Genomic DNA, 11,535 nt, shown 5'->3' with positions numbered 1-11,535 from the left:
TTGAGAATAAGCAACAAATTTCTATCTGGATACTTTAGATAGGTCGTGGGCAATTTTCTGAGATCCTCCAATCCGAATGCTAGCAGCCGAGCCGATCATGTGACCAGCTTGGAGATTTCTGAAAAAATTCAAACAAGATGGCGGCCTCTCAGCAGCAGTGGAGCAAAGAAAAGGAGTCGACTTATATCTTTATACACTGGTAAGTTGTCATGTGTCAACCCAAAATGGAATTTACCTCATTTAATGCTTAAAATACCAACAGATGTCAAATTGAATGTACATAGGCTGTAATTTAGCCATTGAATATTTTTAGTTAAATACTAAAAATGGCATGATCGATGAGAAATGAGAAAGCGCAGCTGGCATTGTGTATCTATTCTGTGGAAAATGATTACTGGAAGCATTTCAGATATTTCAGTATTGATATGTATCGAAAATTCAATATGTTTTGCACTACATTGCACTTAGTTTATTTCAGATGCCTTTTTAAAAGACTACAATTGAAAAATGTATATATTATATAAAAAATTAAATCCGCCAAAGTGGCTAGTAGGAGTGACTGAGTTACACGCATTTGCATGGAAACTTCAGCACAGTGCTAATAAGCAAAATTAAATGCTGGATCTGAACATTAAAAACTGCATAAATCTCACAAAATGACTCAATTAAAATATTTAATTCAATTAAAAGTACGAGATGAGGAGCTGCACAAAGCAGGGACCCTTAGACCCTTGAGATACGTTCACATGAAGCACGATGCCAATATCTGGACTTCAAAAGTCGACCTGTAGAACCCTGAGGAATAAAGCAATTACAGCAAACACATGGCAAAGTGTCAAAAGCATTAGGAAGTCAAACATATAATCATTGAAGACCTCTCTACAGAGGGAGGAATGCCTTTAGCTATGGATTTTCTCGGCACTGCAACACAAAGCCTTCAATGTCCGTGGCGGTGCGCCAGCCTATGACACACAGGCACTGAGACGCCTTTCAATTAGCCGGTGATTGTAAGAGACAATGACACTTCTCCCTGTCTGAATGACCTGAGATCTATAGCTACGGCTGTCTAGGTACCAACAGACAAATTTAGGTGCTCTGGGGAGTTTTGTCCTTTTGCAAAATGCCTGTTTTTAGAGACAACCTCCAATTTGGAGGATGGCGCATGACAAAATGGCATTCAACAAACGGCAATATGGAATAGACAGATAAAGGCCATAATCGTACAGTTTTATTGGTTTAACGAGGTTGTATTAGTCTCAGGTGTGTAGAATTAGAAAGAGAGCACATGCACAAGTGCTTATAGTATTAAAGAGAGAACACAATAACAAACAAGCAGCATTTTATAATCCCTTTCATGTCTTTGAAGTTGAATTTACAGACTACATCAGAAGAAGAGAGCACACAGGAGAACTGGTAAAAAAAAACAGTGGGTTAATGGAATATTTGTGGAATAGATATGTAAAAATTCTTTAATTGAGTTATCTGAATTATTAATTAACTGCAGGCCACCAACTAAACTTAAAAGAGTCAATGACAAATAAAAAATGAGTTTTAAACACACATATGCCGAGTTCTTAGAAATGTAGTCTTTGCATTCATGTTGATTTCATGTTTCAGTTTAATAACTTTAAAAATGTGTAACCACCATTAATGATTCTTAAATATTTTACAATGTTTTATTACCTTACTATTATTTTTTGGGAGTCGCACCACATGATATTTTACACTCTAACCTTGGCTTGTCAAAAATTGCAAATTATTTAATATTTTAGGAGACTTATTGACCTTTACACACAGTCATGAGGCTCTTTAAAGTTCCTCTCTATGATATAATTTCCTGTTTTGTTTTTCCCCTGCATGTTGGTTGCACCACATGACTTTGATTTGAGGACAAAGTGCTTTTTCGGTAATAATTTACAATAAGGTTTCATTTGTTAACATTTAGATAACATGAACTAAAAATTAACAATACTTCTACAACATTTATTAATCTTTATTAATGTTAATCTCAACATTTACCAATCATTTTTAAGTTGTCAAAAATCATATTTGTTAACATTGGTAACTGCACTGTGAACATGAACATGAATATTTACAGGTGCTGGTCATATAAATAGAATATCATCAAAAAGTTGATTTATTTCACTAATTCCATTCAAAAAGTGAAACTTGTATATTATATTCATTCATTACACACAGACTGATATATTTCAAATGTTTATTTCTTTTAATTTTGATGATTATAACTGACAACTAAGGAAAATCCCAAATTCAGTATCTCAGAAAATTAGAATATTACTTAAGACCAATACAAAGAAAGGATTTTTAGAAATCTTGTCCAACTGAAAAGTATGAACATGAAAAGTATGAGCATGTACAGCACTCAATACTTAGTTGGGGCTCCTTTTGCCTGAATTACTGCAGCAATGCGGTGTGGCATGGAGTCGATCAGTCTGTGGCACTGCTCAGGTGTTATAAGAGCCCAGGTTGCTCTGATAGTGGCCTTCAGCTCTTCTGCATTGTTGGGTCTGGCATATCGCATCTTCCTCTTCACAATACCCCATAGATTTTCTAAGGGCTTAAGGTCAGATGAGTTTGCTGGCCAATTAAGAACAGGGATACCATGGTCCTTAAACCAGGTACTGGTAGCTTTGGCACTGTGTGCAGGTGCCAAGTCCTGTTGGAAAATGAAATCTGCATCTCCATAAAGTTGGTCAGCAGCAGGAAGCATGAAGTGCTCTAAAACTTCCTGGTATATGGCTGCGTTGACCTTGGACCTCAGAAAACACAGTGGACCAACACCAGCAGATGACATGGCACCCCAAACCATCACTGACTGTGGAAACTTTACACTGGATCTCAAGCAACGTGGACTGTGTGCCTCTTCTCTCTTCCTCCAGATTCTGGGACCCTGATTTCCAAAGGAAATGCAAAATTTACTTTCATCAGAGAACATAACTTTGGACCACTCAGCAGCAGTCCAGTCCTTTTTGTCTTTAGCCCAGGCGAGACGCTTCTGACGCTGTCTGTTGTTCAAGAGTGGCTTGACACAAGGAATGCGACAGCTGAAACCCATGTCTTGCATACGTCTGTGCGTAGTGGTTCTTGAAGCACTGACTCCAGCTGCAGTCCACTCTTTGTGAATCTCCCCCACATTTTTGAATTGGTTTTGTTTCACAATCCTCTCCAGGGTGCGGTTATCCCTATTGCTTGTACACTTTTCTCTACCACATCTTTTCCTTCCCTTCGCCTCTCTATTAATGTGCTTGGACACAGAGCTCTGTGAACAGCCAGCCTCTTTTGCAATGACTTTTTGTGTCTTTCCCTCCTTGTGCAAGGTGTCAATGGTCGTCTTTTGGACAACTGTCAAGTCAGCAGTCTTCCCCATGATTGTGTAGCCTACAGAACTAGACTGAGAGACCATTTGAAGGCCTTTGCAGGTGTTTTGAGTTAATTAGCTAATTAGAGTGTGGCATCAGGTGTCTTCAATATTGAACCTTTTCACAATATTCAAATTTTCTGAGATACTGAATTTGGGATTTTCCTTAGTTGTCAGTTATAATCATCAAAATTAAAAGAAATAAATATTTGAAATATATCAGTCTGTGTGTAATGAATGAAAATAGTATGCAAGTTTCACTTTTTGAATGGAATTAGTGAAATAAATCAACTTTTTGATGATATTCTAATTATATGACCAGCACCTGTATACCTATATTTATAAAGCTTAATAAATGCTGTAAAAATATATTGTGTATTGTTAGTTCGTCTTTGTTAATGCATTAACTAATGTTAAAATGAGACATTTTTTGTAAAATTATTTAGATTCGCTGAGCAGTGAATCAGTGATTTTTTTCCCTTTAAAAAATGAAAATATTGTCAAGATTTTCATTTCTCATTTCACTTTTACTTAATGTCTTAAAATGTACTTAATTTATTTTAATTCAGAACTCAGAAAGCATGTCATATAAGAGATGTATTCTATTCATGAATTGCATTTTAATGTGTTTTTAAATAAAAAAAAATAAAAAAAAGCAGCATGTCATAGATCCAAAATGCAAAGAAGCAAATATGTTAGATTTGAGAGAGGTACAGCAGGTCCCGCTCCTGGATGACCTTGTAAATTGCTCTGTGGTGCTCCAGCAACTAGACAGAATCTCCAGACATACTCGTGTCATGTTAGCACGTGTCAACGGACCTGTTAATATTTAACGCGTGAAGCGCACGCGATTCCAACCAAAATCATCTACAAACACGGCCTGATATAGCTTCTCGACCTCTTTCAACAACTCGCTATCGAATTCATAGACAAAACAACGGGACGTTACAGCAGGAATTGAAATGGAAACAGAAACCTGAGGAAAAAGTAATGACCTGCCATCGGGAAGGTCGATGCTTGGCTGCACAAAGAGATAGAAGGGGCAAACAGTAGCGAAGAGAAAGTAGGTCGGCAGCAGTGAGGGAATAGGTGAGCTTTAACCTTCCTCTTTGCAGGAGTGGAGACGAGTGCCCTCAGTAGGGTCATGGGGAAAACACGAGGGGAATGTTAAACACAAGTACCCCGCGGAGCACCGACCACGGCCAACAAGATCACACCACACATTCTGCTAATGTGCTGTGACCACTCTCTCGCTGATGAGGTGACTTCTGGGAGATGTGTTTGCCACACGCAAATTTAATCACAGCACTATGGACTGTTTCAGACTCAGAGTAAAAAGGTAAATGTGACTTTAATTACGACTTTATTTCTTGTAATTGTGGTTTTATAGGCCTATCTCTTATGCCTCATATAGGCCTACACTACTGTTTAAAAGTTTTGGGTTGGTAAGAGGCATTTATTTAATAATAAAAAATACAGTAAAAACAGTAATATTGTGAAATTTAATCCAAGTGTTTTCTGTTTTAATATATTTTAAAATGTAATTAATTCCTGTAATGGAAAAGTTGAATTTTCAGCGTCATTAGTCTTCAGTGTCACATGATTTTTCAGAAATCATTCTAATATGCTGATTTGGTGCATTTCTTATTATTATCAATGTTGAAAACAGTTGTACTGCTTAATATTTTTTGTGAAGGCCATGATACACTTCTCTTAAGATTCTTCGATATAATAGAAAGCTCGAAAGAACAGCTTTTATTCATTTCATTTATTTATTGTCACTAGATTAATTTAATGCATTCTTGCTGAATAAAAATATAAATTTCTTTCTAAAAAAAATCTTACTGACCCCAAACTTGACTTTATTTATTTCTCACAATTGCAACTTTATTTTTTATATTTCTTTATATTTGTATTTCAAAAAGTCTGCCTTTATATCTTACAGTGCAACTTTTTTTTTTTTTTTTTTTTTTTTTTTTTTTTTTTAATATCTCAAAAGTGTGACTTTGTATGTCAGAATGTAAGTTCTTATTTTAAACTTTCACAACACTCATCTGTTTTCTTTTTTTACTCCCAATCTATTTCCTGCCTGCAGCATTGTCTATTTAGGCAGATTGTTTGCAGGTGTCTGGGTTACAGAGATATGTTCTACACATCTTTAATAACTTGCAAGCCATTTGTTCACTTTATACTTAACACAGTTTTTTAGGCAAGCGTTGTGCATGCTTTAGAAGAGAGGTTTGCTCAAATTTTCCAGAAAGATTCCAGATCTCCATAGTTATAATTCAAATACTTTCACAGAATCCAAGAAATACATAATGTGACCTTCCACAAGACATATAACAGTGACATCCTCAAATTATGCACTGCTATTACTTTTCAGTGAGGTGTTTTGTGCATTGCTCTTTTGAAGGCTGCATGGAAGCACCTGTTGATGTGATAAAGGAGTGAAGACCGAAGGTTAAGATGAGTACTTGCTTCTGATTTGGTTGAGGGGGGGGTCCAGTTCTTAACAGCAGCTCCTCCTTAGCCCAGCCATGCGGGATCATCAAAGACTCACCGCTTTGATCTGCTCTTCAAAAGCCTTCACTGGCCTCTTGTCAGTGTCTGCTTTGCTGGTAGTTTAGGCTCTGTGCCACTGCTGTTAAAATGGCCCAATTAATTCACCACACTTTCTATACTGAGTTCATATTTTCAGTGGTTTTAAAAGAAAAAAAAATCTGTTATGCTGATTTTGGGAGTATTCATTTAGAAAGATTTAGTGAATTATTTGCATTTGGCATCCATCCAGACGTTTTGACAATGCAATCCTGTGAATGGACAAACGGTCACACTAAATTTGGACTGATACAGATGAATTTTTGTACAGCTGGCAGCATTAGGTAAGTTTATGGACTGTCCGAAACTGACCTAACACAATCTGACTTGGGAAGAAGCAGGCGAGTGACACGGAAAGGCTCTTTATGGAGTCAGGGGAGTTGTCTTTCACTGTGCTTGACTGAAGATGTTGAAGTGTCTGATGCTGACAGGGATCCATTAGGGAGCCTGGCCTCTCCTCAGTATAGGAGAGTAAAGAAAGGAACTGAGTTCTTTCTCCATCAACTTTGTCTCTCTTTATTGCTCTCTCTTTGTTTCTCATTCTTTTGGTCTCGCTGTAATTCTCTGTCACATCAGGCAGCCTGTGAAGTTGCTACTCAAGGACATTTGACAATTCTTTCTGTGATTGAGGCTAATAAGGCAAATCTCTCTCTCTCCGATATCTAACAGTGTCTCAAAGGAGTTTCTCCCTTTACATAGAATATTACTTGGATTCCACCAGAAACTCCTTGAAAATGCTTCATTATTAGGTCAATTCCTGCTGGAAAAGTGAATGTGGGGATCAGGTAAGAACAAGTTTGTGTAGGAAATCTTTAAAGTCCTACATAAGCGCCCTGGTATGTTTAATTTCTCCAGTGCTGTGCTTTCAAGACTTATCTGAGAAATAATGGTCACTGAAGTATAGATGTTTGTATGTGACCTTTACATATACATTTTGAAACATTCAATATACAGTAGACGTATTGACAGCCTATAAAACATAATATATGTATACAATGTTATTGTCAGCAACTGTGGCTGGAACAAATAGTCTTTATTTAAGATACCACTAAGAAAATGCAGGAGAACAGAATAACTCAACCACATGAAATGCAAACGCTGACAATACCAGACAGGGAACTAAGGAAAATGCCTTGGTTACGAATGTAATGTTGGTCCCCTGAAGAGGGATTGAGACACTGCTTCGTAAGTTTATGACACTGTGTCTCAAGATGCAATCAACTGCGTGATTGCATCTTGAAGCATGTGTGAAATCAGTCCAATGGTGTGACGGAACATTATAGGAGGGTTACGTCAGGACCAAGCACACTTGAACCAAACAATGTCAGCTTCTGATAGGCTGAAGCAAGTCGGTCACAGGCGCCCCAGAAGTATGGCGGGGTGATGCAGCGTCTCGTTCCCTCTTCAGAGAACCAAATTTACAGTCGTAACCGAGGCATTCCCTTTCAAGGGAACTCGCGCAGCGTCATAAGTTTACGACACTATGGGAACGTTAATACCCACTATACCATGCTGACCAGTGCTTGTCTAGTGTGAATCCTGTTTGGAGCACAACTAAGAATTCAGCACCTGGGAGCCTGGAGTGGAGCCCAGGTCAAGGTCATAAAACCTGACGAATGTGTGCGGAGAGGACCAGCCTGCCGCTGCACATATGTCGTGAAGAGAAGCCCCAGAAAGCAAGCCTTTTGAAGCTGCCATACTCCTAGTAGAATGGGCCTGAACTGCCAAAGGAGAAGGCTGACCAATTCAAAAGCAAGAGAGATAGCCTCAACTACCCACTTGCTCATTGTCTGCTTAGATGCTGGGTACCCCTTTCTGGGTGACCCGAAGAAAAGCCTTCACCATAGTAGGTGCAAACTCCAAACACGAAGGGGAAACCGAAAGGGCTTGTAAATCTCCAATTCTTTTGAGACATGTAATGACCAACAAAAATAAAGCCTTTAGGGTGAGAAACTTTTCTTAAACCTCCTCGATAGGCTCAAAGGAAGCAGCCAAAAGGCTCTCGAGTACTAAGGTCAAATCCCATGCCGGAACCCTTGTGTGGGCTGCAAGCCTCAAAGTGCCACGTAGGAAACAAGATACTAATGGGTCCCTTCCCAAAGTTACACCGCATAAAAGAGCATGGTAAGCAGCTTTGGCTGCCACATACACCTTTAGCTTAGAACCCTGCAGAGAAACGTTCTTGCAGAAACTCCAGCACTGTACCAACTGGGCAGTTAACTGGGTCTAAATGATGAATCTTGCACCATGAAAAGAACAATCTCCATTTAAAAGCATAAAGTTTGATTGTGGAGGGAGCTCTGGAGTGAAGAATTGTCTCAACAACATCAGTTGAGAGACCAGCCTCTATGAGTTGGGCCCCCTCAGGGTCCACACTCACAGCTTCCATAACTCTGGGCGGGGGTGAAATATTGAACCCCCCGCCTGAGATAGAAGGTCCCTCCTGATCGGAATCACTGAAGGGGAGCCATCTAGGAGGGAAAACAGGTCCAAGAACCAAACTTGAGTTGGCCAAAGAGGAGCCACTAACAACAGACGAGCACCCTCCCGGATCTCTCCAGAACTCCCGGGAGCAGAGCGTTACAGGGGAAAGCGCACTGACGTAGCTTCGTCCATGTCTGCACCATGGCATTAGAAAGAACCACAGCGGTCAGTGTGTCGTTTCCTGAGACACAAATATTACCACTTCCGCTTGGCTGTACCTCTTCCATATGAAACCCACCACATCGGGTTGAAGTCTCCATTCCCCGGGCTTAGCCCCTGTCTGTGCAGACCCCCTGTTTTCACCTCTTGGTCCATAACCAGAGCCTGGTCAGGACCCACCGTAGTGGGCAGAACCCATTGAAATGAGGAGGACGAGAACAAAACTGAATTCTGTATCCTTTCTTTCCCGTGAACAGGACCCACTGTGACACGTTTGGCAAAAGTTCCCACACTGCCAGATAGTCTACTAAGGGTACCAGTCTCTCGAGACTGGTCTCTGGTGTACTTCAAGTAGTCAGCTCGATGCCCTGAAGCGTATACCCGACAGGGAACAACTGAACTGACCTCTCTAATAACCTCACTTCAGAGGTTGCGACTCTCCTGCCACTACGTTTCCGGGCAGACACTGGGATAATGACTCGTTGGGAACCGCTGCGCCCTGAAGCTACAAGTCGTGATGCAATGGAAATACCGACAAATTTTCCTCTGTATTGTGACATACATCAGAGTGTAAAAGATTATCATAAAAAGAAAAAAAGTAATTCTATATAGAATATAGAAAAAAGATTCAAATGATCGTTTAAAAACAATTAATTTAAAAAAGAAGTACATTTTTTTTATGTGTGAATCATTGAATCATTCAGTCAGCAGATTCATTCAAAAACACTGATTCATTCAGGAACACCACTACTGTGTGTTGCTTAGAGACATTGCTTTTGTTTGGAACTATTTTTGCGGACAGAGCAAATATAGACAAAACTACTGGCAATATTGTATCGAAAATGTAAGTTAATTCTTGTTTATTAAACTGTTGTAGAGCTATCACACTCATAATCGTGTGGGTACAAGGACAGGTCAATTTTAATGAGGTTTGTCCATTTAAGTATTAATTCTCCACCTGCCAGTTTCTTTGAAAAGCATCATGTCTTCTTTAAAGACTGGTGTATTTGGTTAATACCCATTTAATTAACTTCTATGGATTGAGGTCTGAGTTTAGCAAACTGTCTGACATGTGTGTCACTGTGTCTCTGCAGCTGGTGATGTGATTATGACTTTGTTGTGATAACGGAGAAACTCGTGTTTTGACAGGGCTGTGAAACTGTGTGCCTGATAGGTTTGCATGCTACCGTCTGAGGAACATCAGAATTTATGACATGAGACTCCACAGATGTGTTTGAGAATGAACTTAAAACTAACAGGCTAGTTGATATTCCAAATGTATACAGAAGGCCAATTATTTTAGCATGAAGTCAGAAAATATAGAGTTCTTGCTATTGTACAATCTGTACAATGTTGTTACAATAGATTTTTTTCATGTGCATATCCTATAATTCATTGCAGGAGGGGAGCCAAATTTCAGAAAAGATGAGTAGATCTTGTTCCTATAGCACAAGGAGTCAGAGAGACCACTTACAAGAAAATGGCCCACTTTTCTTAATGCAGTGGTTTTGCACAAAGCAAGCTCTGTTGCAACACACACTGCCAATAAATATTCTTGTCAAGTGTGGTGTCCTTGTGGATTGACAGCACTGTGTAAAATGATAATGTGATTTTGCTGAGGATGTTGTCTCCAAACAGCCTCACTGTCTTTTTCACAATCTCTTAATGATGCCACTTAAAGGCAATTATACACAAGCAATGATGCAGACAACTAAACACTGCAGCATTCATAGCAAAGGCTTTAAAATCCTCAAGCTCCTCCTCAGACATAATGGTAGACCATTATCTTCCTCAGGTGGGCTATTTGTTACGTGCTGAAGATTTCCAATCTATGTAAAGGCCAAACATGTGTGGGCTTTGTAAGGAATTCTTTACCTGTTTTATTGTTGTTGTTTTTTTCTTTTTTCTTTTTGAGAATGAAATGAAACGTGTGTTTTTTTTTTTTTTCACTCAGCGAGTAGCGTAATGTTTATTCTATGTATCTTTTGTGAATAAAATATGACTGTGGTTTAAACTAGGGAAATCATGGCTAACATGAATACCCTAAACAGTTTTTCCTTCAGAACACTTTACAGACATTAGTGGTTTAATCTGTATTTAATGTACAAAAGGTATCAACAACAAATCTTATCTTTTTTTATAAGCTAATAAGCAGTTATGCAAATCGTTTGAATCAGTTAACCAAAAATACTTATTCAAATTTGTTTACCAATTTTGTTCAGTAATGCTTTTTGCAATTTACATAACCATGCCATGTACATCTATTTTTGTGTTTAATTGGTTTCAATCATTAAAACTAGTTTGAAAATTATTTAAAAATCTACCAGAAAAGCCAGATACCAGAAAATGAACCATAAGCGTTTTCATCACAATTGACAAACAAAACATATCAGGGGACCGGTTACAAGATAAAAATTCTAATTTATTGTATTAATTAAACCTTTTAAGTTGCAAACATTAATTTGTTGAGAGTTCTGTTGGCATAATAATGTTGATAATTACATCAACTTAATATTGTCTGTAATTTAAACTCACATTTCTGCGTTAATTGGCTTTTTTAAAAATTAGGTTGCAGTAACTTAATTAAATTGTCTTGATAACTTCAGAAATTAGGCAGTTGAGGCTAGCTCCCAGCATGCTTTGCATAGGACTGGATAAGGAGAATAAATTTGTTGAAATTAAATGTTAATTTATTTGTTTTTAATGAAGGAAAAGACCTGTTAGTGTTTAATGCTGTTATGTTTGGCATTTAAAAAAGTTTCTGTAATGCTGAAGTTTTTGTGGTTATCATTGTGCTGAAGAGTAGATACATGAAGGTAAACACGACATTGACTCTACAAGCAATGACTGCGCTAATGTCAGTGACAAGTAATATTTTACTCGTTTATTAAATATACATGCTAAATAAGTTACAT

Source organism: Ctenopharyngodon idella, chromosome 21 (genome assembly GCF_019924925.1).
Source record: "Ctenopharyngodon idella isolate HZGC_01 chromosome 21, HZGC01, whole genome shotgun sequence".
In the NCBI taxonomy this organism is placed as follows: domain Eukaryota; kingdom Metazoa; phylum Chordata; class Actinopteri; order Cypriniformes; family Xenocyprididae; genus Ctenopharyngodon; species Ctenopharyngodon idella.
Note: the sequence above shows the minus strand (reverse complement) of the source record.